We start from the raw sequence: 24,044 nt of genomic DNA, 5'->3' as shown, positions 1-24,044 counted from the left end.
CATGCTAGAAACTTCCGTGTGTAGGCACAAGCCATTATGGGCTCTGGCATAGTATGAGTATGTTGTGTGACGTCTTTCAGTGGTGGGCTAGCAGATGTAGGGGGAAAGTAGGTGTAACTGTCCACCCAGAGTAATGAGTTAATGCTTCTGAAAGACTGTGTCTCGGTCATCCGTTTCTCAAACACCATGTAGTGTGAGAAATCCAGCGGAGGAGATCGAGTCTTGTGGGGAAAAGTGCGCAAACTTCTGTAGAGTGTACAATCTAATCATGGTTAGCCGTGTCCCCGGTTATGGACATCTTGAGTATCTAGTATTTGGATTATCTGTAGCAATCAGACCTCAAACGATCCAATCTCTATGCTCAGGTGTCATCCCTGGATCAGTAATGCTGACACCACACAGTACTTGAAGGATTTATATCAGAGTAGCAATCACACACTTATTACATCGAGTGTCTCAAAAGATAACTTATTACAATAAATATGGCTTAAGGCCATCTAATAACGATAACAGCGGAAGGCTTGGAAGATAAGTGAGTCCATCAACTCCAACGACATCACTAAGTATAGAACCACGACCTAAAAGCATCTTACTCATCGTCTGAAAAGTCTGCAACATGAACGTTGCAGCCCGAAACGGGTCCGCACATGGAATATGCTGGCAATGTAACACATAGAGAGCAATGAAAGAATAAGGCTATACTATATGCATATTTGGCTGGTGGAAAGCTCTATGGTTACAGTTTTGCGTAAAGCCAATTTTTCCCTACTACAAAGGAATAAATTTTATTTAACTATCATGGTGGTTGTTAAACATTGAGAATGGTTGACAGCATTCTCAATCCCAATTAAGCATCATCATAAAAAAAACCCAACAATATTAATTTAGAGTAACATGATGAGATTCACATGATAATCCAAGTACTAGATACTCAAGATGTCCATAACCGGGGACACGGCTAACCATGATTAGTTTATACACTCTGCAGAGGTTTGCGCACTTTTCCCCACAAGACTCGATCGCCTCCGTTTGATTTCTCGCACTACATGGTGTTTGAGAAACGGATGACCGAGACATAGCCTTTCAGAAGCGCTAGCACCTTACGAACGGTTAGACCGTTACACCTACTTTCCCCTACATCTGCTAGTCTACCACTGTAAGAGTACGCACGACTTAGTCAACTATGCTAGAGCCCATAGTAGCTTGTGGCTGCACACGGAAGTTTCTAGTATGAATAATCTCATGATCCCTTTGAGCCTGGGTGGCAGTCCAAAAGAAAAAGAGGCAATCGCTGGAATACCCAGGTGCCTCAATCCACCCAGATGTGTATTTAAGTTGCCACCTTAGATAAAACATTAATTTATCAAACTCACATCTGTCATGGATTTCACTCACCCAATCCACGTCTACTAGCATAGCATGGCATAACAAGCAAACATAGAAGTAACTCCCAAAGGTTTGATAATAAACAGGTAATAGTTACTACCTCAACTACTTCCCAAACCCACAATTGAATTAGATCCTAAACATGCAATGTGTGAGGATTGATCTAATGCAATAAAAACTAGGTAGTAGGAGGTATGATCAAAGTGTTACTTGCCTTGCTGATGATCCGCAAAACCTAACGATTCGAAGTAGCAAGCGGCGCACTCCGGATACTCTATCGCAAACAAACAAGCATACAATAAGTACTCAACTAATGCATAGGTAAAACTCAAATAAGAGATCTAACCAGAAAATTCAACTTAAAAACTCCGGTTGGCAAAAAGAACCAAATCGAACGAAGCAACGAAAGACAAACGACAAAAAAACAGGCTTCATTTACTATTCTGGATCTAGGGCAATTTTTACAGAGGCAAAAACTTGTTTGAGTTGGTTAAACAGAAAGAGGGTTTCGAGACAAAACTCCAAGCGCTTGAATCGCCTGATTCCGCTAAACGAGCGAAAAGTTATATTAGAACGAAAATCGGATCAGGAATCATGATCAGATAAATCACGGACTTAATCCGAGAAAAAGAAAACGATGAATAGATTAACGAACGAACATTCGTTATCCGGATCGAAACGATGAACGCGTTCATTAAAACGAACGAACGAGCGAATGCTCGCTAATTAACTAAACCAAAAAACCGATCTAAAAACGAATCTAAAAAACTGAACGAAAAACCGGACGGAAAACCGAACGGTTTTCTCGAGGAAAAACGCCGTCGGCAGGGCAGCGGTCAACATCTGGCAGGGCGGCGGCTCCGGCGGGGCGGCGAGGTCGGCGGCGGCGATGTGGCGGCGCGGCGCGCGAGTTGAGGTGGCGGCGGCGCCAGGAGCGGCGAGGTCGGGCGCCAGGGTTTGGGGCGGCTCGGGCTGGGCTCCTCGGCTTATAAAGGCCAGCCGGGCCAGGTGTCCTGGTCGGACATGGCCTGATAGGTCGGTTCGACTTTTTTTTAAAAATAATAATGCTTAGGAAAAACAAAAGGAATACTAAACGGACTCCAAAAATCCCGAAATTAATTTTCCCCAGCTTCTAAAATTAAGCCGCATATTATTTATTTGATTTTTTATTAAATCCTCAATATTTATTTATTTTGGGAAAGTCATTTTATTCCATCTCTCATATTTTTGTAATAGAAATAATTGAAGATAAAATAAATAAAATCAAATGATCCTATTCTCAAAATTTGAGAAAACTCAAATATGAAAATAACGAAATCCCCAACTCTCTCCGAGGGTCCTTGAGTTCCGTAGAATTTTCTAGGATCAACCAAAATGCAAATAAAGTATGATATGCAGTGACGATCTATTGTATAACATTCCAAATTGAAAATTTGGGATGTTACAAACCTACCCCCCTTAAGATGAATCTCGCCCTCGAGATTCGGGTTGGCTAGAAAATAGGTGAGGGTGGTCCTTCAGCAATTCTTCCTCTCGTTCCCGGGTTGCTTCATCCTCCGTGTGGTGGCTCCACTGAGCTTTGCAAAACTTGATAACCTTGCTACGGGTGACTCGGTTGGTGTCGGTGTCAAAACCGGCGGATCTCGGGTAGAGGGTCCCGAACTGTGCGTCTAGGCCGGATGGTAACAGGAGGCAAGAGACACGAAGTTTTACCCATGTTCGGGCCCTCTCGATGGAGGTAAAACCCTATGTCCTGCTTGATTAATATTGATGATTGGGTAGTACAAGAGTAATCTACCACGAGATCGAAGAGGCTAAACCCTAGAAGCTAGCCTATGGTATGATTGTTGTTCTATATGTTGTCCTACAGACTAAAACCCTCTGGTTTATATAGACACTTGAGAGGGTTAGGGTTACACAAAGTCCGTATCGCCAAGCTTGCCTTGCACGCTAAGGAAAGTCCCTTCCGGACACGGGACGAAGTCTTCAATCTTGTATCTTCATAGTCCAGGAGTCTGGCTGAAGGTATAGTCCGGCCATCTGGACACCCCCTAATCCAGGACTCCCTCAGTAGCCCCTGAACCAGGCTTCAATGACGACGAGTCCGGCGTGCAGATTGTCTTCGGCATTGCAAGGCGGGTTCCTCCTACAAGTACTTCATAGAAGATTTTGAACACAAAGATAGTGTCTGGCTCTGCAAAATAACTTTCCACATATTGCCATAGAGAGATTAATATTTACACAAATCTAATCTGCTGACGTATTCCGTAGTGTGACACACCACGGCCAAGCCTTTATCCGAGTCGCTTTATTATCCCACCTCAGTGCGTCATGCGACGCGGTTTCCTTGGCACGTCTTGTTAAAGCAAAGATTGTGTCCCCATATTCCGGGATTCTCATCAATATGGGCGTGGGTAACCCAACCGCTTCTAGGACTCCTAGATTATAGGAAAGTCCAAACGGACATGGAGAGGACGCTTGATATTCACCCTCTTTATAAAGGGACAAGGCTTTTATTTTTCCCTCCCGTGCTCAATCAAATCCTTCCCCCACCTCAAGATCAAGCGCCCAAAGTTCAGGTCAGGTGCTCCGAACCTTCAGTCATGTCCAGATCTAGCCTTCAAGGCCGATGGGTGCCTTCCTCCGTCACGGAAGAAGACATCAAAAAGTTGAGGGAGGCCAGATATCTGACCGCCGAGATTTTGCATCGGCTGCCTCCCTGAGGGTAGGCCGTCCCCACCCCCGAACCCAACGAGAACGTCGTGTTCGTCTCCCACTTCCTCCGAGGTCTAGGCCTTGCTCTGGATCCTTTCTTCAGGGGTTTGATGTTTTACTATGGGCTAGACTTCCATGATCTAGCTCCGGACTCCTTTCTTCATATCACGACATTTATTGTCGTGTGCGAAGCTTTCCTCCGGGTTACCCCTCACTTCGGCCTATGGCTCAAGACCTTTGAAGTGAAGCCGAAGATGATCGAGGGGCAACATGCAGCGTGTGGAGGTGCCTCAATACGCAAGATGACGGGAGCTCCATGGCCCAAAGGTTCCATCCAAGAGGTGTCTGAATTGTGGCAACAGGAGTGGTTCTACATCACGGCTCCTGGAAGTGCCAAGTGGGCGGCCCCCCCTGTTTTCCGCTCGGGCCCTCCACCATAGCTGATGTCATGGATCAGCAGAGGTCTGAGCTGGGGTCGTGCCTATACCGCAAAGCCGCATTCGAGATCTCTTCAATGGTGATTTCAGTTTGGTTGCGGTAATACAAGTTATGCTGGTTCGTCAAGTCCAGCCTTGCAAACGCCGGCCTCTTCGCCCGTGGGAATTTAATCCCGAGGGACCGCGTGTCATTCAAAATTTTCTCGGCCTGACGCATGAGGAGATGTACAAGTCATTATTCGGACCTCAGGTGGAGTGTCCGAAAATCACCGAGGACATGGGCCTGAGTAGTACCCGTGTCGCCGAACAGGTAAGGCATCTTCCAGCCGAACATACTATCTCTCCTTTGTTATGAAGTTATTTCTGAGAGTTTGCTTTTTGACCAGGACTGGCTAACAAAGGCAAAGTTGATTCGGTGTTCGGCCCCCCTCCCTGAGGGTTTGGAAAATCCGGTATTGGAAAAGATGCTCCAGACCGCACCTTGCCCGGAGCCCTTGAAGGAAGACACTGTGGAGGATAATGCGGGCAGACGCGGGCCCCCAACGCTTCCCATTCTAGCCGAGGGAGCGAGCGTCACCATGAAGTAAGACGACCATAAGAGGAAAAGGACTGCGCCCGGGGATTCGGAAGCCGAAGCTTCCAAACGGGAGAAGAAGTCTCCCACAGAGGGTCCTACCTTGGGGGGCTCTATTGCCGCACAAAGTCCGCGGGGGGATCAATTCTCCCACGAGTCATAAGTGACCCGAAATACTTTAATAGTACAGATATGCCATCTTTTTCTTCTGAGAAAATAACCACCGCATATATTTTTGCAGTTCGGGCCTTAGCCCCTCTCAAATGAGCTCGTCTTCGGGGGATCTTCTTCCAGAGATGATGGAGAGCGAAACGCCTCCTCCGGACTCCTCCACTCCGGAAGCGGGCGACCCTGAAGTGTCGTTGCGGAGGGCCTCTCCGAGTCTGGTGAGACCGGAAGATAATCCCATTGACCCCCGAAGCTCCCAGTGTCCGGCTCCCGAAGAGAGCAGACAAAAGAGTCTGGCACCGTATAGTGTGCGATCGGTGGGGCGAGCGGCCATCTCAGATGAACACCGTGTGCTGATGAATATGGTGATGGAGAGAATATCGTCCGTCGAAAGCGGATTGCATGAAGCTTTTATGAGTCTACTGACAGGCTTTGAGGTACGTAAAAGAATGTATGATAGTCCTGCACATGCTAGGTGTGCCCTGTGTAGATAGTAGCCCCTGAGACTCTGGTTGTCGTTGGAAACGACGGCGAACAGAGGATCATATTCCCAGGTAATAACCATACTGCCTCTATGTGCAGGTGATGGAAGCTCCGGTGGCTAGCCGGACTAGCGAATTTTCCCATTTAGAACGGCAGTTGGATGCGGCAAACGCCGACATCGAGCTTGTTAACAAAAGGCTTGACGAGGCACAGGGTAAGTGTCATTATCTGGTAAAGGCCACATAGGAAGAGCAGCATGATGCCAGTATCTTTAATATGTTGTGACTGCAGATGGAGCTGCCACTGTTGAAGCCTTGCGGGCAGAACATGCCCGAGCCAAGGAACAAGCGAGGTTAGGTAATGCAGCTGCTTTGAAGGCGGCCAAAGAGTTGCAAGCCGAGAAGGCCACGCATGGCGAGAGCCGAGACAAGATGGCCAAGATGGCCATAGAATTAAAAGCCGCCGCCGACCATTGCCGGGTTCTTGAAAAGGAAAACCAAGCGAAGGCATCGGACCTTGAGAAGGCTGCTGCGACGAAAAAGGACCTCCGCTCTGCTATGAGGGCAAAGAAGGAGGAGCTGCGGGAAGCCGGGGATATTGTAGCTAGGAAATCCTTTATGTTGCGGAGGAAGTTTGAGATCCACGGTATGCCCCTCTAGATCGACTATGGAGTTCGGAGGATGTATATATGGATTTGGCGGCGAGCACTGTCGATGCGGCCAAGTATTTCCAGGGTCAGGCGGACCGTGAAGTAGACCAGCTGTTTTGGAGACAATTCCATTCTCCCGAGCGTCCGCTTTCATTGACTGACCAATTAGCCGAATGGGCCGAACTAAATAGGTTGTCCGGACTTTCCATGAGGTCTGTTGTGGATCAGCTATGGCCGGAAAGGTCAAAACCGAACATCTATTTCAGCTTGGTGCAGCAGTTCCTTGACGTGGTGCCGCACATTAATGCGATGAAGAGGTCGGCGTGCATAGAGGGCGCACGGATGGCCTTTGCCCGTGTTAAAGCATACTGGGCGGAGATGGATGCTACCACTGTTGCAGTGCGGGATTCGGCCATAGGTCGAAGGGCAGCTGAGCACTACTTTGAAGAAGTTCTTGAGGGTGCTCATTTGATAGAGACCCAGTGCTCAAAAAATATTATGTTTGAGTGATATGTAATCTCATTGTAAGCGAAATGCTTTTATAAATTTTTATAAGGCTATTTTTATACTTTTGCCTGAAAGTAATATGATGCCTCCTGGGCGGCCGTTTATGTATACACGTGTATAACCTGAAAGATTGCAGCCGTCGGCTTCAACCCTCACGCATATAATGCGGAGGTGCTCGCAAAAACATGCGTTCACACTTAACCCAACGTCTTGGTCCTATTAAGGAGGTGATAGCGGAGCGAGCGAGGCAACCGGACTATAATGCTTTAGCACTTTCACTTAGCCATAGGAGTTTGACAGTGGGGCTACTAGATAGCCCCTGGTGGCTCCGCACTCTCCCGATCTTGGGGTGCGTACATGCCTGGCCGGAAAACAGCCCTTCGTTAAGGCGGAGGAGTTCTAACATTCCCACAGGTTATCGAGTGGTTGACCAGTCTCACGCTATATCATGACAGTCAGTTTTTGGCTTTCTCTACTAAGGTGCTCGTCTAGATGAACCAGGGCACAATTGCAGTAGTTCTCCTGGTGCTACCTTAGCCAGTAAAGCAGAACGTAAGGCACCAAAACACAGGAGCCAGGCAAACCCAACATTTGACCAAAGACAATGATTCGGAGCTGATGCATATAGGGCCAAACTCGCGATGCCGAACACTCCCTAAGGTATTCGGTCTTTGTGGTATAAATCGGGCCTAAATAATGGCCTTTGTAAGAAGCCCCTTGTGTCCAGGTACGTGCATTGTGCTGGCGTGGCCACATGCCAAGACGTCAGCATCCTTCTCAACGGTGGATATGTATCAACAAGAGACATTAAAAAAGGTTTATGCAGGGTCTTAATCTAAAAAGAATCCTTGGAGCGGGTCCCTGCTGCACGTCTGCACGTGTGTCTCTGTTGTGCCATATCCCGGATGGGTGTAGCACGATGATCATCTGTAAAAGAGAGGAATTTAGGTGAAAAAAGTTGTCGTGCAAAAAGATAGTTTGTTAAAGAAACCATGTATAATTCAAGGTGAGAAGAAATTGTCGCTTGTGTGCGCGTGTTGAGCCCCTTGTATTGACAAATAGGGGTGTGACCGTTTATTTGGTATAAGTAGCGGCGCCGGACTCGATTAGTTGTGTCTGAGGTCTTGACGACCTATTGGATGCTTTCGCTGGTCCGGGCGCCTTTAGTGTGCGGCTGCCAAGGTAGCCTCACTCTCTTCGGCGCGCAGAGATCGCTTGATATTCCGTGCACTGTAATGATGCCACGTGGACCAGGCATGTTGAGTGTGAGGGAGGCGTAGTGTGGTATTGCATTAAAGCGAGCGAAAGCTTCTCGTCCGAGCAGTGCATGATAGCCGCATTGAAACGGAGCAATGTGGAAAGTTAAATGCTCGCGACGGAAGTTATCGGGGGAGCCAAATATAACTTGTAGTAAGAGGGAGCCCGTACAACGAGCCCCTGGGCCTGGCGTTACTCCTTTAAAGGTAGTATTGCTATGGCGAATTTGTGTTGGGTCTAACCCCATCCCGCGGATTGTATCCTGTTATATTAGGTTTAGGCTACTGCCGCCGTCCATCAAGACTCGTGTGAAGTGATATCCGCCAATTACTGGGTCTACTACCAGGGCAGCCCATCCTGCGTGTCAGATACTTGCTGAGTAATCGCGATGGTCGAAAGTGATCGGTTGAGACGACCAGTGGCATGACTTCGCGGTGACAGGCACTTGGGTATATTTTCCTGGGTGTGCCGCGTTGTTTTTTCCCTTGATCACGTGTAACACGTTTACTATTTTGACTTCTGGTGGAAATTTCTTTTGTTCCCCCGTGTCTTGCTTGGGGGGCTCGTCCTCGTCTTCACTTGGTGTATCCTCCCCCTTGTGTACGGCGTTGAGCTTGCCGGATTGCTTGAAGACCCAACATTCTCTGTGGGTATGATTAGCAGGTTTACCAGGGGTACTATGGATCTGACATACTTGGTCCAGAATTTTGTTGAGGCTGGACAGTTCATCCCTGGTGCCTTTAGGGGGCGGCTTTTGACCTGGCCAAGAACTTTCGAATCCGGCATTTACTGTCGTGCCCTTTGTGCTATCTTCTTTATTCCGGCGTTTGTTATTGCTGTTGCGCCGTGATTTCCCGTTTCCATCTCTAACTTCAGATGTACTAGGGTCGCTGGTGCTGCATCTGGCTAGCCAGCTGTCCTCACCCGCGCAAAAGCGGGTCATGAGGTTTGTTAATGCAGCCATCGTTCTCGGCTTATTTTGGCCGAGGTGTCTGGCGAGCCATTCGTCATGGACGCTATGCTTGAAAGCTGCCAAGGCTTCGGCGTCTGGACAGTCGACAATCTAGTTCTTTTTAGTAAGAAACCTGTTCCAAAACTTTCGGGCTGACTCTCCGGGCTGTTGAGTTATATGACTCAAATCGTCCGCATCTGGAGGTCGAACATAAGTCCCTTGAAAATTTGCCTGAAAGGCGTCTTCGAGCTCTTCCCAACTTCCAATGGAGCTTTCGGGGAGGCCTTTGAGCCAGTGACGAGCTGGCCCTTTGAGCTTGAGGGGTAAGTACTTGATGGCGTGGAGATCATCTCCTCGAGCCATATGGATGTGAAGGATGTAGTCCTCAATCTAGACCCCAGGGTCTGTTGTTCCGTCGTATGCCTCTATGTTTACGGGCTTGAATCCCTCTGGAAATTCATGGTCCAGCACCTCATCGGTGACACACAGGGGGTGTGCGGCACCCCTGTAGCTGGGTGTACCGTGTTGTTCGGATGTTTGTTGTGTTGCATTGTATGCTGGGGCGCGCTTGCGTGGTCCATAGATGGATCTTGTTGCACTGTCCTTTGGGTGCGAGCCCTCGCATGGGTCGCATGTTGTATTGTGAGCGGCGTTGTATGCCGCTCTGTGTTGGTAGAGGGGTCTTCTATCCGACCAGGTGGCTGCTTTGATATTTGGTTGTGGGGGGTCTGAGGCCTCCTCATCGAATTCGGGTAGCAGCTTCCGCTTTGGGTAGCTTTTGGAGGGGCGATTGTCGCCGTACCTTGCTACTATGTTGAGTATTTTACTCCATCTGATTTGGAGTGTGTCTTGCGCAGCCTTGAGCCTTTGCTTCTGCTTTTTCAGACTCCTCGCGGTGGCAACAAGCCTTTTACGGGCGGTCTGCTGCTCCGGGTGCCTGTCCGGCGTTATGTCGTCCGGACCATTATCCTTGATAGGATTTGTTTGTTCGGTTTGATTATTCGGATTGCCGTTGTCCGGCAGCGGTTCGCGTTGCTCCAGCACTGGGTCTGTGTGATCGCTATTTCTGTCGAGGCGGGATTTGGGGTGGCGCTTGCGTCGCCGCTTTGACTGCTTTTCGAGGGAACAAGCCTTCGGTGCATCCTTCCGCTCCTCGTCGTCATCTTTCCACCATGTATACGTCATATGACGAGGTGGCGTTCCAGGGCCCAATAGGCGCTGGTTCTTCATCATCTCCTTCCTCGGCGTACATACCGTCGATGTCTTCGGAGTCGAAGTCGAGCATGTCGGTTAAATCGTCGACAGTGGCTACAAAGTGGGTGGTGGGTGGGCTTTGAATTTCTTCATCGTCCGTATCCCAATCCCGCTGACCGTAGTCCGGCCAGGGCTCTCCTGATAAAGAGAGAGACTTTAGTGATTTCATAATATCGCCAAAGGGCGAGTGCTGAAAGATGTCAGCGGCAGTAAACTCATGATCGGAGCCCAATCGGATTCGATCGGCAGAGGCGCGAATGGTTCGAAGTCCGGAGAGGAGTCCGGCTCCTTGGAGTTACGAGTCTCGCGGAGTGTGGGGCTGGTGTTCGGCTCGATCACCGTTGGGATCGCAGCCCCCGATGCGGCGTCCAACCACCCATCCTCGATCGACGCCGTTGGCTCCGAATTAAGGGTCGAAGCCGATGCGGGTGCGGCCTCCAGGGCACTGTTCGGCGGCAGAGCTAGATCATGCTCGTCGTGACAGTGCGGCGCGCTCGGCAGTGGCTCGAATCCGTCGAAGATCAAGTCCCCGCGGATGTCAGCCGTGTAGTTTAATCTTCCAAATCTGACCTGACGGCCAGGGGCATAGCTTTCGATCTGCTCCATATGGCCAAGTGAATTGGCCCGTAGTGCGAAGCCGCCGAAGATGAGGATCTGTCTGGGGAGGAAGATCTCACCCTGGACTGCATCACCATTGATAATCGTAGGAGCCATCAAGCCTGACGGCGATGACACAGAGGAACTCTCAATGAAAGCACCAATGTCAGTGTCAAAACCGGCTAATCTCGGGTAGGGGGTCCCGAACTGTGCGTCTATGCCGGATGGTAACAGGAGGCAAGGGACACGAAGTTTTACCCAGGTTCGGGCCCTCTCGATGGAGGTAAAACCCTACGTCCTGCTTGATTAATATTGATCATATGGGTAGTACAAGAGTAGATCTTCCACAAGATCGAAGAGGCTAAACCCTAGAAGCTAGACTATGGTATGATTGGTGTTCGATATGTTGTCCTACGGACTAAAACCCTCCGGTTTATATAGACACCGGAGAGGGTTAGGGTTACACAAAGTCGGTTACAATGGTAGGAGATCTGCATATCCGTATCGCCAAGCTTGCCTTCCACGCCAAGGAAAGTCCCTTCCGGACACGGGACAAAGTCTTCAATCTTGTATCTTCATAGTCCAGGAGTCCGGCTGTAGGTATAGTCCGGCCATCCGGACACCCCCTAATCCAGGACTCCCTCAGTTGGCATACTCAAGAATCTTGACTGGTTTCTCTTCATAGGTCAAATCACTGTCCAACTGAATCGCTTCCAGCGGTACTGTGTCTCTCAGCGGCATACCAGCAATCTCTGCGTGGCACTTCTTCAACTGGGAAACGTGGAACACGTCGTGAACTCCTGACAATCCATCGGGCAATTCCAGCTTGTAGGCTACTTCTCCCATACGCTCGAAAACTTTGTATGGTCCTACAAAACGTGGCGCTAACTTTCCCTTAATTCCAAAACGCTTAACTCCTCGAAGTGGAGATACTCGAAGATAAACTCGGTCTCCGACTTCGTAAACTGTCTCCTTGCGTTTAGAATCTGCGTAGCTCTTCGGCCTGGATTGGGCTACCTTGAGTCTATCATGAATAAAATTCACTTTCTGTTCAGACTCCTTAATCAGATCCGGTCCAAACAACTGGCCGTCTCCAACCTCATCCCACGACAATGGGGTCCTGCACCTTCTTCTGTATAAGGCTTCGAAAGGGTCCATCTTCAAACTAGATTGATAACTGTTGTTGTAAGAGAACTCTACGTATGGCAAATTCTCGTCCCAACTAGATCCATAATCTAGCGCACAAGCTCTTAGCATATCCTCCAAAATCTGATTGACTCTCTCGGTCTGTCCATCTGTCTGAGGATGGAAAGCTGTACTAAATTCCAGCCTGGTACCCAAAGTTTCATGCAACTGATTCCAGAACTTTGAGGTAAACTGGGTTCCTCTATCTGATAAAATGCTCCTTGGAACTCCATGCAGACATATGATCCTAGTCATGTATATCTTTGCCAACTTGGCACTAGTATAGGTAGTCTTCACTGGAATGAAATGAGCTACCTTTGTCAAACGATCGACTACAACCCATATCGAGTCATAGCCTGAACGTGTTCTGGGCAATCCTGTAATAAAATCCATGCCTAACTTATCCCACTTCCATTCGGGTATCGGCAATGGCTGTAGCAATCCTGCTGGCTTCTGATGCTCTGCCTTTACTCTCTGACATACATCACAAACTGCTACATACTCCGCAATATCCTTCTTCATTCCGGTCCACCAGAAAATATCCTTCAAATCCAAATACATATTGGTATTTCCTGGGTGAATCAAATATGGTGAATCATGGGCCTCTTGCAGAATTAACTTCCTGATCTCCGAATCATTAGGCACATAAACACGGTCTTCAAACCATAAGGTATCGTGCTCATCCTCATGAAATCCTTTAGCTTTTCCTTTGCTCATTTTCTCCTTAATAGAAGCGATCTCCTTGTCGGTCTTCTGAGCTTCTCTGATCTTATCCATCAAAGTAGACTGAATCTCCAATGCTACTACATAGCCTCTCGGGACTATCTCCAAACATAGCTCACGAAGATTTTCGGCTAACTCCCTTGGTAAATCTCCCGTCATTAGGGTGTAGACATGACTTTTTACGGCTCAGCGCATCGGCTACTACGTTAGCCTTTCCGGGGTGATAATGCAATCTCATATCATAATCCTTGATGAGCTCCAACCATCTCCTTTGTCTGAAATTCAACTCCTTCTGCGTGAAAATATACTTCAAACTCTTGTGATCCGTGTACACTTGACAATGATTTCCAATGAGAAAATGTCTCCAGGTTTTCAATGCATGCACTACGGCTGCTAACTCCAAATCATGCGTGGCATAATTCAACTCATGAGGCTTAAGTTGTCGTGAGGCATATGAAACAACTCTTCCTTCCTGCATAAGCACTGCTCCAAGTCCTCGACGTGAAGCATCACAATACACCTCATAATCCTTGGTCTGATCTGGCAAAATCAACACAGGGGATGTAACCAAACGCTTCTTCAACTCCTGGAAACTGGCCTCACATTCCTCAGTCCATATGAACTTGGTATCCTTCTTCAACAACTCCGTCATAGGCTTCGCAATCTTCGAGAATTTTTCAATGAATCTTCAGTAGTATCCTGCGAGTCCAAGAAAACTCCAGATCTCTCCAACTGTTGTTGGCGCTTCCCAATTTGTCATAGTGTCAACCTTGGTGGGATCTACTGATATACCTTCTCCAGATATAACGTGTCCGAGAAATCCAACTTCCTTCAACCAACACTCACATTTGCTAAACTTGGCATATAACTGATGTTCTCTGAGCTTACCAAGTACCAAACGCAAATGCTCTTTATGCTCCTCTTCATTCTTCGAGTATACTAGAATATCATCAATGAACACTACGACGAACTTATCCAAAAACTCCATAAATACCTTTTTCATCATGTTCATAAAATATGCAGGTGCGTTAGTCAAACCAAATGACATAACGGTATACTCGTACAGCCCATACCTAGTGGTAAAAGCCGTCTTAGGTATATCCTGTTCTCGAATTTTCAACTGATGGTATCCTGATCGCAAGTCGATCTTGGAAAATACCTTAGCTCCTTGCAATCGATCAAACAGATCATTGATCATCGGTAGTGGGTACTTGTTCTTGATGGTTACTTCATTCAATCCTCGATAATCAACAACCATCCTTAACGATCCATCCTTCTTCTCCACTAGAAGTACTGGCGATCCCCAAGGCGAAGAACTTGGGCGAATATAACCTTTATCCAGTAACACCTTAATGTGCTTCTTAATCTCTTCCAAATCCTTTGCGGGCATGCTATATGGTCTCTTAGATATTGGCCCTGGGCCTGGCAAAAGTTCAATCAAAAACTCAATATCTCTATTCGGTGACATGCCTGGCAAAAGTTCAATCAAAAACTCAATATCTCTATCCGGTGACATGCCTGGCAAAAGTACAATCAAAAACTCAATATCTCTAGAAATACATTAGGGAAATCCTTCACCACTGGTACTTCCTCCTGCACAACTCCTGTTAATGAATTCACTTGAGTCCTCCTCGGCACATGCCGGGATACATACCTGATCCTTCTTCCTTCTGGGTGGTAAGCAAAATTGACTTACTGGCGCAATCGATGTTTCCTCCATACATCGACAGCCAATCCATACCTAGGATTACATCCAAACCTTGTGATTCCAAAATGATCAAATCCGAGGGAAACACATGCCTACCTATACTCAATGGCACTTGAAAACATCCCTTGCTAGCCATATACTCCGCTCCTGGTGAGCTTACTAACATAGGTGTTCTAAGAAATTTGGTGGGCAGGTTATACTTATCCACAAATTCCCATGATATGTATGAATGCGATGCACTAGTTTCAAAAAGAACGAGTGCAGTAAATGACTTAACCAAAAACTTACCGATTACTGCATCTGGCTGCTCTTCAACCTCCTCCACGTTAACGTGGTTCACCTGTCCCCTGTTGCAAGGGTTCGGCTTCTTCCCAAAGCTTCCATTGCCATTTCTATTTTGGGATTCAGGACATTCATTGGCATAATGTCCAGTCTTCTGGCACTTAAAACAAGTGACTTGGCTCATGTCTCTCTTGGCTGGGGTTGATGGGTTGGTGCGGTTCTGGCCATTGCTTCCTCCATTCCCATTACTATTTTTGGTGCCATTGTGATTGTGCAAGCTACCTCCTCCATGGGTATGCTGAAAATGTCCTCCCAGTCTAGGGGTAAAATGTGGCTTCTACTGAGCTCCAGAATTGTACTTCCCTTGTCCATACTTCCTCTTGCGATTCTCAATCTGCTGCCCTTCAATCATGGGAGCATGCTCTACCAACTCCTGGTAGTTGTTGAAGGTTGCTACCATCAACTACATGCTCAACTCATCAGTCAGTCCTTCCAGAAACTTCTCCTGCTTAGCTGCATCCGTAGCTACGTTATCTGGGGCATAACGTGCTAACTTACTAAAGTCCTCCACATACTGGCCAACTGTCCATCCTCCTTGGCGCAAGTTGCGAAACTCTCGCTTCTTCATGGCCATAGCTCATGCTAAAACATGGGCAGTATGGAAAGCCTGCTGAAACTGGTCCCATGTGATAGTGTCGATAGGGAAAGTGGCGGTGAAATTCTCCCACCATGATGTTGCGGGTCCTTCAAGCTGATGTGCGGCAAACTTCACCTTTTCCGCATCTGTGCATCCTGCCGTGGTCAACTCCCCTGCTGTCTTGCGGAGCCAATCGTCTGCTGCCATAGGCTCAGTGCTACTGGAAAACACCGGTGGATTCAGCCTAAGAAAACGGGCTAAGTGATCAACAGGTGGTGGTGGTGGTGGTGGGTTGTTGTTGTTCCCCTGATTCTGATTCTGGACTAGCAACTACATCAATGTGTTCTGCTGCTGGATCAACTGGGTGAGCTCCGGTGGGAAGGTAACTCCGGGGTCACGTCTCGGAGGCATCTGAGGGTTTAGAAAAGATGAGATTTAAGAATAGAGAGGGGTCTAGAGAGAAAACACTACCCATATGCACATGAGGCAAAAGCAAACAATTCACTTCATTCAATCAAACAGGGGCATAGACTACTATATTTACATGGTGGACTACTACTACTGATGGGGTGGTCTACTAGAAATATTCATCGGTTGCAGACTCCATGATATCTGCTCCAGCTTCATCAACATAGTCATCATCGCTATCATCTGGATCTGAGTCGGTGTCGTCGATGATGATGTAGTCTTCTGGGCAAATCTCCTTGGGTTCTTCGTCTTCTTCTATAGGTGTAGGGCCTCCCATAAATATTCCGATCTTCTTGATCAGATCGTCATTCTTCTCCACTAATACTTCGATTTCCTCTTCATAATCTTCACGTGTAGCCTTGAGTTCTTCCTCCAGTTCCTTGATTCTTGTCCTCGCCTTCTTCAGATCTATCATGTCGGCGCACATCTGGTTCTCCTGATGTCGAATGTGCTGGTTTAACTCCTGGATAAAAGATGCAATTGATCTATCCTTCCTGGTGCTGATCATCTCCCAGTGCTCATCTCGGCGCCCACAAATCTGGTATATAGTATCCTTGAGATCATTGCGGTAAACTTCTTCAATGCGTCCCATGGCGATGTGAGCTGCCATGCTCTTTCCTAGACTCCATGTTGGTGCATCAAAGGAAAGCTCTATGGGTTCAGTGACTGGCATGAACGTCCTTCTTGGAACTTGAACTTGAATCATCTAGCGTTCTTCTTCAGGTAAAGTGGCGTTGTAAGTCCCCGTGAAGCTTGGTACTCCTATGTTCAGATATCTAGTGACTTCCTTCAAGTGACGTCCAAAGGGTGTATCTTCATCCGGTTGTGTGAACTTGTTCCTTACATCCGCCATCCTAAAAGAGTAGAAAAGATGAGAGGTCAGAATGAAAAGAGAGTGAGTAGTGATCTAGGGCTTTAGCTTAATGGTCGTGTCCTACAGTCTGCGTGTGCTCTGATACCATCTTGTAGTGATCGGACCTCAAACGATCCAATCTCTGTGCTCAGGTGTCATCCGTGGATCAGTAATGCTGACACCACACAGTACTTGAAGGATTTATATCAGAGTAGCAATCACACACTTATTACATCGAGTGTCTCAAAAGATAACTTAGTACAATAAATATGGCTTAAGGCCATCTAATAACGATAACAGCGGAAGGCTTGGAAGATAAGTGAGTCCATCAACTCCAACGGCGTCACTGAGTATAGAACCCCGACCTAAAAGCACCTTACTCATCGTCTAATAAGTCTGCAACATGAACGTTGCAGCCCGAAATGGGTCAGCACATGGAATATGTTGGCAATGTAACACATAGAGAGCAACGAAAGAATAAGACTATACTATATGCATATTTGGCTGGTGGAAAGCTCTATGGTTACAGTTTTGCGTAAAGCCAATTTTTCCCTACTACAAAGGAATAAATTTTATTTAACTATCATGGTGGTTGTTAAACATTGAGAATGGTTGACAGCATTCTCAATCCCAATTAAGCATCATCATAAAAAAAATCAACAATATTAATTTAGAGTAACATGATGAGATTCACATGATTTAGATACTCAAGATGTCCATAACCGGGGACACGACTAACCATGATTAGTTTATACACTCTGCAGAGGTTTGCGCACTTTTCCCCATAAGTCTCGATCGCCTCCGTTTGATTTCTCGCACTACATGGTGTTTGAGAAACGGATGACCGAGACATAGTCTTTCAGAAGCGCTAGCACCTTACGAACGGGTAGACCGTTACACCTACTTTCCCCTACATCTGCTAGTCTACCACTGTAAGAGTTCGCATGACTTAGTCAACTATGCTAGAGCCCATAGTAGCTTGTGGCTGCACACGGAAGTTTCTAGTATGAATAATCTCATGATCCCTTTGAGCCTGGGTGGCGGTCCAAAAGAAAAACAGGAAATCGCTGGAATACCCAGGTGCCTCAATCCACCCAGATGTGTATTTAAGTTGGCACCTTAGATAAACCATTAATTTATCAAACTCACGTCTGTCATGGATTTCACTCACCCAATCCACGTCTACTAGCATAGCATGGCATAACAAGCAAACGTAGAAGTAACTCCCAAAGGTTTGATAATAAACAGGTAATAAGTACTACCTAAACTACTTCCCAAACCCACAATTTAATTAGATCCTAAACATGCAATGTGTGAGGATTGATCTAATGTAATAAAAACTGGGTAGTAGGAGGTATGATCAAAGTGTTACTTGCCTTGCTGATGATCCGCAAAACCTAGCAATTCGAAGTAGCAAGCGGCGCACTCCTGATACTCTATCGCAAAAAAGAGCATACAATGCACAGGTAAAACTCAAGTAAGAGATCTAACCAGAAAATTCAACTTGAGAACTCCGGTTGGCAAAAAGAACCAAATCGAACGAAGCAACGAAAGACAAACGGCAAAAAAAATAACCTTCATTTACTATTCTGGATCTAGGGCAATTTTTACAGAGGCAAAAACTTGTTTGAGTTGGTTAAACGGAAAGAGGGTTTCGAGACGAAACTCCAGGCGCTTGAATCGCCTGATTCCGCTAAATGAGCGAAAACTTGTACTAGAACGAAAATCGGATCAGGAATCGCGATCCGATAAATCACGGATTTAATCCGAGAAAAAGAAAACGACAAATAGATTAACGAAAGAACGTTCGTTATCTGGATCTAAACGATGAACGCGTTCGTTAAAACGAACAAATGAGCGAATGCTCGCTAATTAACTCAACCGAAAAAAACTGATCTAAAAAATGAATCTAAAAAAACTAACGAAAAACCAGACGGAAAACCAAACGGTTTTCTTGAGGAAAGCCGCCGGCGGCGGGGCAGCAGTCAACATCTAGCAGGGTGGCGGCTCCGGCGGGCGGCGAGTTTGGCGGCGGCGGCTCCGGGCGGCGGTGCGGCTCCGGCGGCGGGGTTGTGCAGCGGCGCGGCACGCGAGGCGAGGCGGCGGTGGCAGCGTCATAGGCGGCGGGGTCGGGGCTAGGGTTTGGGGTGGCTCGGGCTAGGCTCCTCGGCTTATAAAGGCCGGCCGGGCCAGGTGTCCTGGTCGTACACGGCCTGGTAGGTCGGTTCGACTTTTTTTAAAATAATAACACTCAGAAAAACAAAAGTAATACTAAACGGACTCCAAAAATCCCGGAACAAATTTTCCTCGGCTTCTAAATTCAAGCCGCACAGGATGGACATTTATTTGGGGCCTAAATGCAATTTTGAAAAATGCACATTTTTCCTAAATTCAAATAAAATAGCAAATAAATCCAAAATAAAATCTTAATTGATTTTTTTATTAAATCCTCAATATTTCTTTATTTTGGGAAAGTCGTTTTATTCCCTCTCTCATATTTTTCTAATAGAAATAATTGAAGATAAAATAAATAAAATCAAATGATCCTATTTTTAAAATTTGAGAAAACTCAAATATGAAAATAACGAAATCCCCAACTCTCTCCGATGGTCCTTGAGTTGCGTAGAATTTTCTAGGATCAACCAAAATGCAAATAAAGTATGATATGTTGTGATGATCTATTGTATAACATTCCAAATTGAAAATTTGGGATGTTACATTATCCTATTGTATCTCATCACCCTAATTTAATTGGATGGGTTAATGAATTACTTTAATTGGGATTGAGTTGGAGGAACCTTCTTAATGATGTTACAACTACCATGATAGTTAAAATAAAACTTATTCCTTTGTTGTAGGAAAAAATTGGCTTGTCGCAAAAACATATTAACCATACAGCCTCCACCAGCCATATTGAATATAGTGTTAGCATTATTATGTTCGTTTCTCTACTATGTTACATTGCCAGCATATTCCATGTGCTAGCCCATTTTTCGGGCTGCAATGTATCATGTTGTAGAATTTTTAGATGAGGAGTAAGGTTCGCTAGGTCGTTGTCGTGCAGCGCAGCTATGGTGTTGGAGTTGATGGACTCACTTTATCTTCCAAGCCTTCCGCCTGTTATCCTATTAGATGGCCTTAAGCCATATTATTGTAATAAGTTCTCTTTTGGAGACATTCGATGTAATAAGTGTGTGATTGCTACTCTGTTATAAATCCTTCGAGTACTGTGTGTGTCAGCATTACCGATCCAGGGATGACATTGAAGCACAGAGACTTGACCGTTTGAGGTCAGGTCGCTACAAGATGGTATCAGAGCACAGGCTGAGTGTAGGACACGACCACTAAGCTAAGCCCTAGGTCACTACTCTCTTCTCATTTCTGACTCCTCTCCATTTTCTACTCTTTAGGATGGCATACGCAAGGACTTCCAAGTGTATTGCAATGCTTCACGCTTAGGACTTGGAGGAGTACTGATGCAAGACGGAAGAGTTGTTTCGTATACCTCACGACAACTGAAACCGCATGAGTTAAATTATGGCACGCATGATTTGGAGTTAGCAGTTGTAGTGCATGCACTCAAGACCTGGAGACATTTTCTCATCAGAAACCGTTGCGATCTATACGCGGATCACAAGAGTTTGAAGTACATCTTCACACAGAAGGAACTTAACCTCAGGCAGAGGAGATGGTTGGAGATCATCCAGGAAAGGCCAATGTTGTAGCAGACGCTTTGAGTCGTAAGAGTTATGTTAACAGCCTCGTAAGCGGAGAGATGCCAAAGGAGTTAGCCGAAGATCTCAGGGAACGTCGATTAGAGGTAGTTCCTAAAGGCTTTGTGGTGACATTAGAGGTTCAGTCAACATTATTGGAAAAGATTCGAGAAGCTTAGAAGGATGACAAAGGGATCACTGAGATAAAGGAAAAGATGAGTGAAGGGAAAGCCAAGGGGTTTTGTGAGGATGACCACGACACCTTATGGTTTGAGGACCGTATATATGTGCCCAATAATGCAGAGATCAGAAGGTTGATACTACAGGAAGCTCATGACTCACCATACTCGATACACCCCGGAAACACCAAGATGTATTTGGATTTAAAGGAGCATTTCTGGTGGACTGGTATGAAGAAGGATATTGCCGAGTATGTAGCCGTATGCGATGTATGTCAGAGAGTGAAGCCAGAACATCAGAAGCCAGCAGGATTGCTACAGCCTATGCCGATTCCCGAATGGAAGTGGGATAAACTTGGCATGGACTTTATCACCGGATTAACCAGGACCAAATCAGGATATGATTCTATATGGGTAGTGGTTGATCACTTGACTAAAGTGGCTCACTTTATCCTAGTAAAAACCACGTATACAAGTGTGAAGTTGGCCAAGATATACATGACCAGGATCGTATGTCTGCATGGAGTTCCGAGGACCATTGTATCCGATAGAGGAACACAGTTTATTTCAAAATTTTGGCATCATTTGCACCAGACTTTGGGCACCAGACTAGAGTTTAGCACAACATTTCATCCGCAGACAGATGGACAAACTGAGACAGTCAATCAGATTATGGAGGACATGTTGAGAGCTTGTGCACTAGACTATGGATCTAGTTGGGATGACAACTTGCCCTACGCAGATTTCTCATACAACAACAACTACCAGGCCAGTTTGAAGATGGCACCGTTCGAAGCCTTGTATGAGAGAAGATGCCGAACACCGTTGATGTGGGATGAAGTTGGAGACCGGCAGTTGTTTGGACCAGATTTGATTAAGGAATCTGAAGAGAAGGTTAAACTGATTCGAGATAGACTGAAGGTAGCTCAGTCAAGGCAGAAGAGTTATGCAGATTCAAAACCCAAGGAGGTAGTCTATGAAATTGGAGACAGAGCATATCTGTGAGTTTCACCTTTGCGAGGTGTTAAACGTTTTGGAGTCAAGGGAAAGTTAGCCCCGAGATTTGTGGGACCATACCGTGTTTTGGAACGCATGGGGGAGGTTGCCTACAAGTTGGAGTTACCCGAAGGACTGTCAGGAGTTCATGATGTGTTTCACGTTTCCCTGTTGAATAAGTGTCATGCTGAGATGGCCGATATACCACTGAGAGATACAGTACCCCTGGAGGCAATTCAGTTGGACAGTGATTTGGCCAATGAAGAGAAACCTGTCAAAATTCTTGAATTTGCCAGCCGAGTCACTCGTAGTAAGGTTATCAAGTTTTGCAAAGTTCAGTGGAGCCACCATACCGAGGATGAAGCCACCTGGGAACGAGAGGATGATCTTCGCAAAGACCACGCACACCTATTTTCTAGCCAACCCAAATCTCGAGGGCGAGATTCATCTTAAGGGGGGGGGGTAGGTTTGCAACATCCCAAATTTTCAATTTGGAATGTTACACGTAGGTCATACATGCATATCATATTTTGTTGCATTTTGTTTCGCGATCCTCAAAATTCTAAGCAACTCAAGGACCCTCGGAGAGAGTTGGGGATTTCACCGTTTTCATATTTGAATTTTATCAAATATCGAAATGAGGATCATTGGTTTTATTATTTTTCTCTCCAAAATATTTTCATACTAAAAGATATGAGAGGAGATAATATGACTTCTCCAAAATAAATGAAATATTGGAGGAAAAAAATATTAAAATCAAATATTTGATTTTATTGCTATTTTATTTGCATAGGAAAAATATGCGTTTTTCAAAATTGCATTTTAGGCCCAAATAAATGTTCACCTTGTCCAGAATATTTTTAGAGGACGGGGAAAATTTAGTTCGGGATTTTTGCAGTCCGTTTAGTATTTCTTTTCTTTCTTTTCTACATGACAAAAATATTTTTTTAAAAAGGTCAACCCGACTCCGGGCCGCACCCGAGCGGGACTCCGCCCAGGGGGGATATATAAGTCGGGGCCCCCTGCCCGCCGAAGCCACCAACCGCTGAAGCCCACCCGTGCCCCGCAACCCTAGCGCAGCCGCCTCCGCGTGTCGCCGCCGCTCGCTGCCACTGCTGCCGCCGCCGGACACCGCCGCTGCCGCCACCGCCACCAGACGCCGCCCTGCCGCCGCCTCGTTGACCTCGCCAGAGGTAGTTGCCGTCGCCGCCTCGGTTTTCGCGAGAAAAACCGATCGGTTTTTTTCGAAACTCTAGATCCGTTTTTTCTTTTTTTTTTAGATCCGCTTTGGTTTTTTGGGTTTAGTTATATGGAAGACGTTCGTCCGTACGTTCGTTTTAACGAACAGTTTTCGCCCGTTAGTCACAGACAACGAACGTTCGTTCGTTAGCCTGTTCGTCCGTTTTTCTTTTTCTTGGGTTTTTTGTGATTATTTTCGATCGCGATTTCTGATCCGATTTTCGTTTTAGTTTATCTTTTCGCACGTTTATCGGAATTAGGCGATTCAAGCACCTAGATCTTTGTCTCGAAACCCTCTTTATGTTTAACCAACTTGAACAAGATTTTGGTACTATAAAATTTGACTTTAGTTCAGATTATTAATCGGATCTTGTTTCTTTCGCAGTTTGAGTTTCGTTTCTCCGTTTGATTTGATTCTTTTTGCAAACCGGAGTTCTTAAGTTGAACTTTCTGGTTAGATCTTCTTATTTGAGTTTTACCCGTGCATCTTTGCTTGATTACTTATGTATGCTATTGTTTGTTTGCGACAAAACACCCGGAGTGCGAAGCGTGCTACTACAAGTCTCTAGGTATCACGGATCATCAACAAGGCAAGTGACACATTGATCATACTCTTTTCATACCTAGTTTTTATGCATTAGTTACAATCCTCAAACACTGCATGATTAGGAAGTGATTAACTTGTGGGTAGTGGGAAGTAGATAATGAGGTAGAACCTATTACCTATTTTATTATCAAACCCTCGGGAGTTACTTCTACGTTATGCCTTTATTGCTATGCTATGCTCGTAGACATGGATTGGGTTCGAGTGTATCCATGAAAGATGTGAGATTGTTAATTAATGGTTCAACTTAAGGTGGCAACTTTAATACACATATGGGTGGATTGCTTGTTTGGGCACCTGGAGAATCCAGTGTTGTCCTAGGATATCCCGGAGTGCCCGTGTGATCATCCTACGGTCCGCCACCCAGGCTCAAAGGGATCATAAGACTATTCGTGCTAGAAACTTCTGTGTGCAGCCACAAGCCATTATGGGCTCTGGCATAGTATGAGTAGGTTGTGTGACCTCTTTCAGTGGTGGG

Source organism: Triticum aestivum, chromosome 3A (genome assembly GCF_018294505.1).
Source record: "Triticum aestivum cultivar Chinese Spring chromosome 3A, IWGSC CS RefSeq v2.1, whole genome shotgun sequence".
Classification (NCBI taxonomy): domain Eukaryota; kingdom Viridiplantae; phylum Streptophyta; class Magnoliopsida; order Poales; family Poaceae; genus Triticum; species Triticum aestivum.
Note: the sequence above shows the minus strand (reverse complement) of the source record.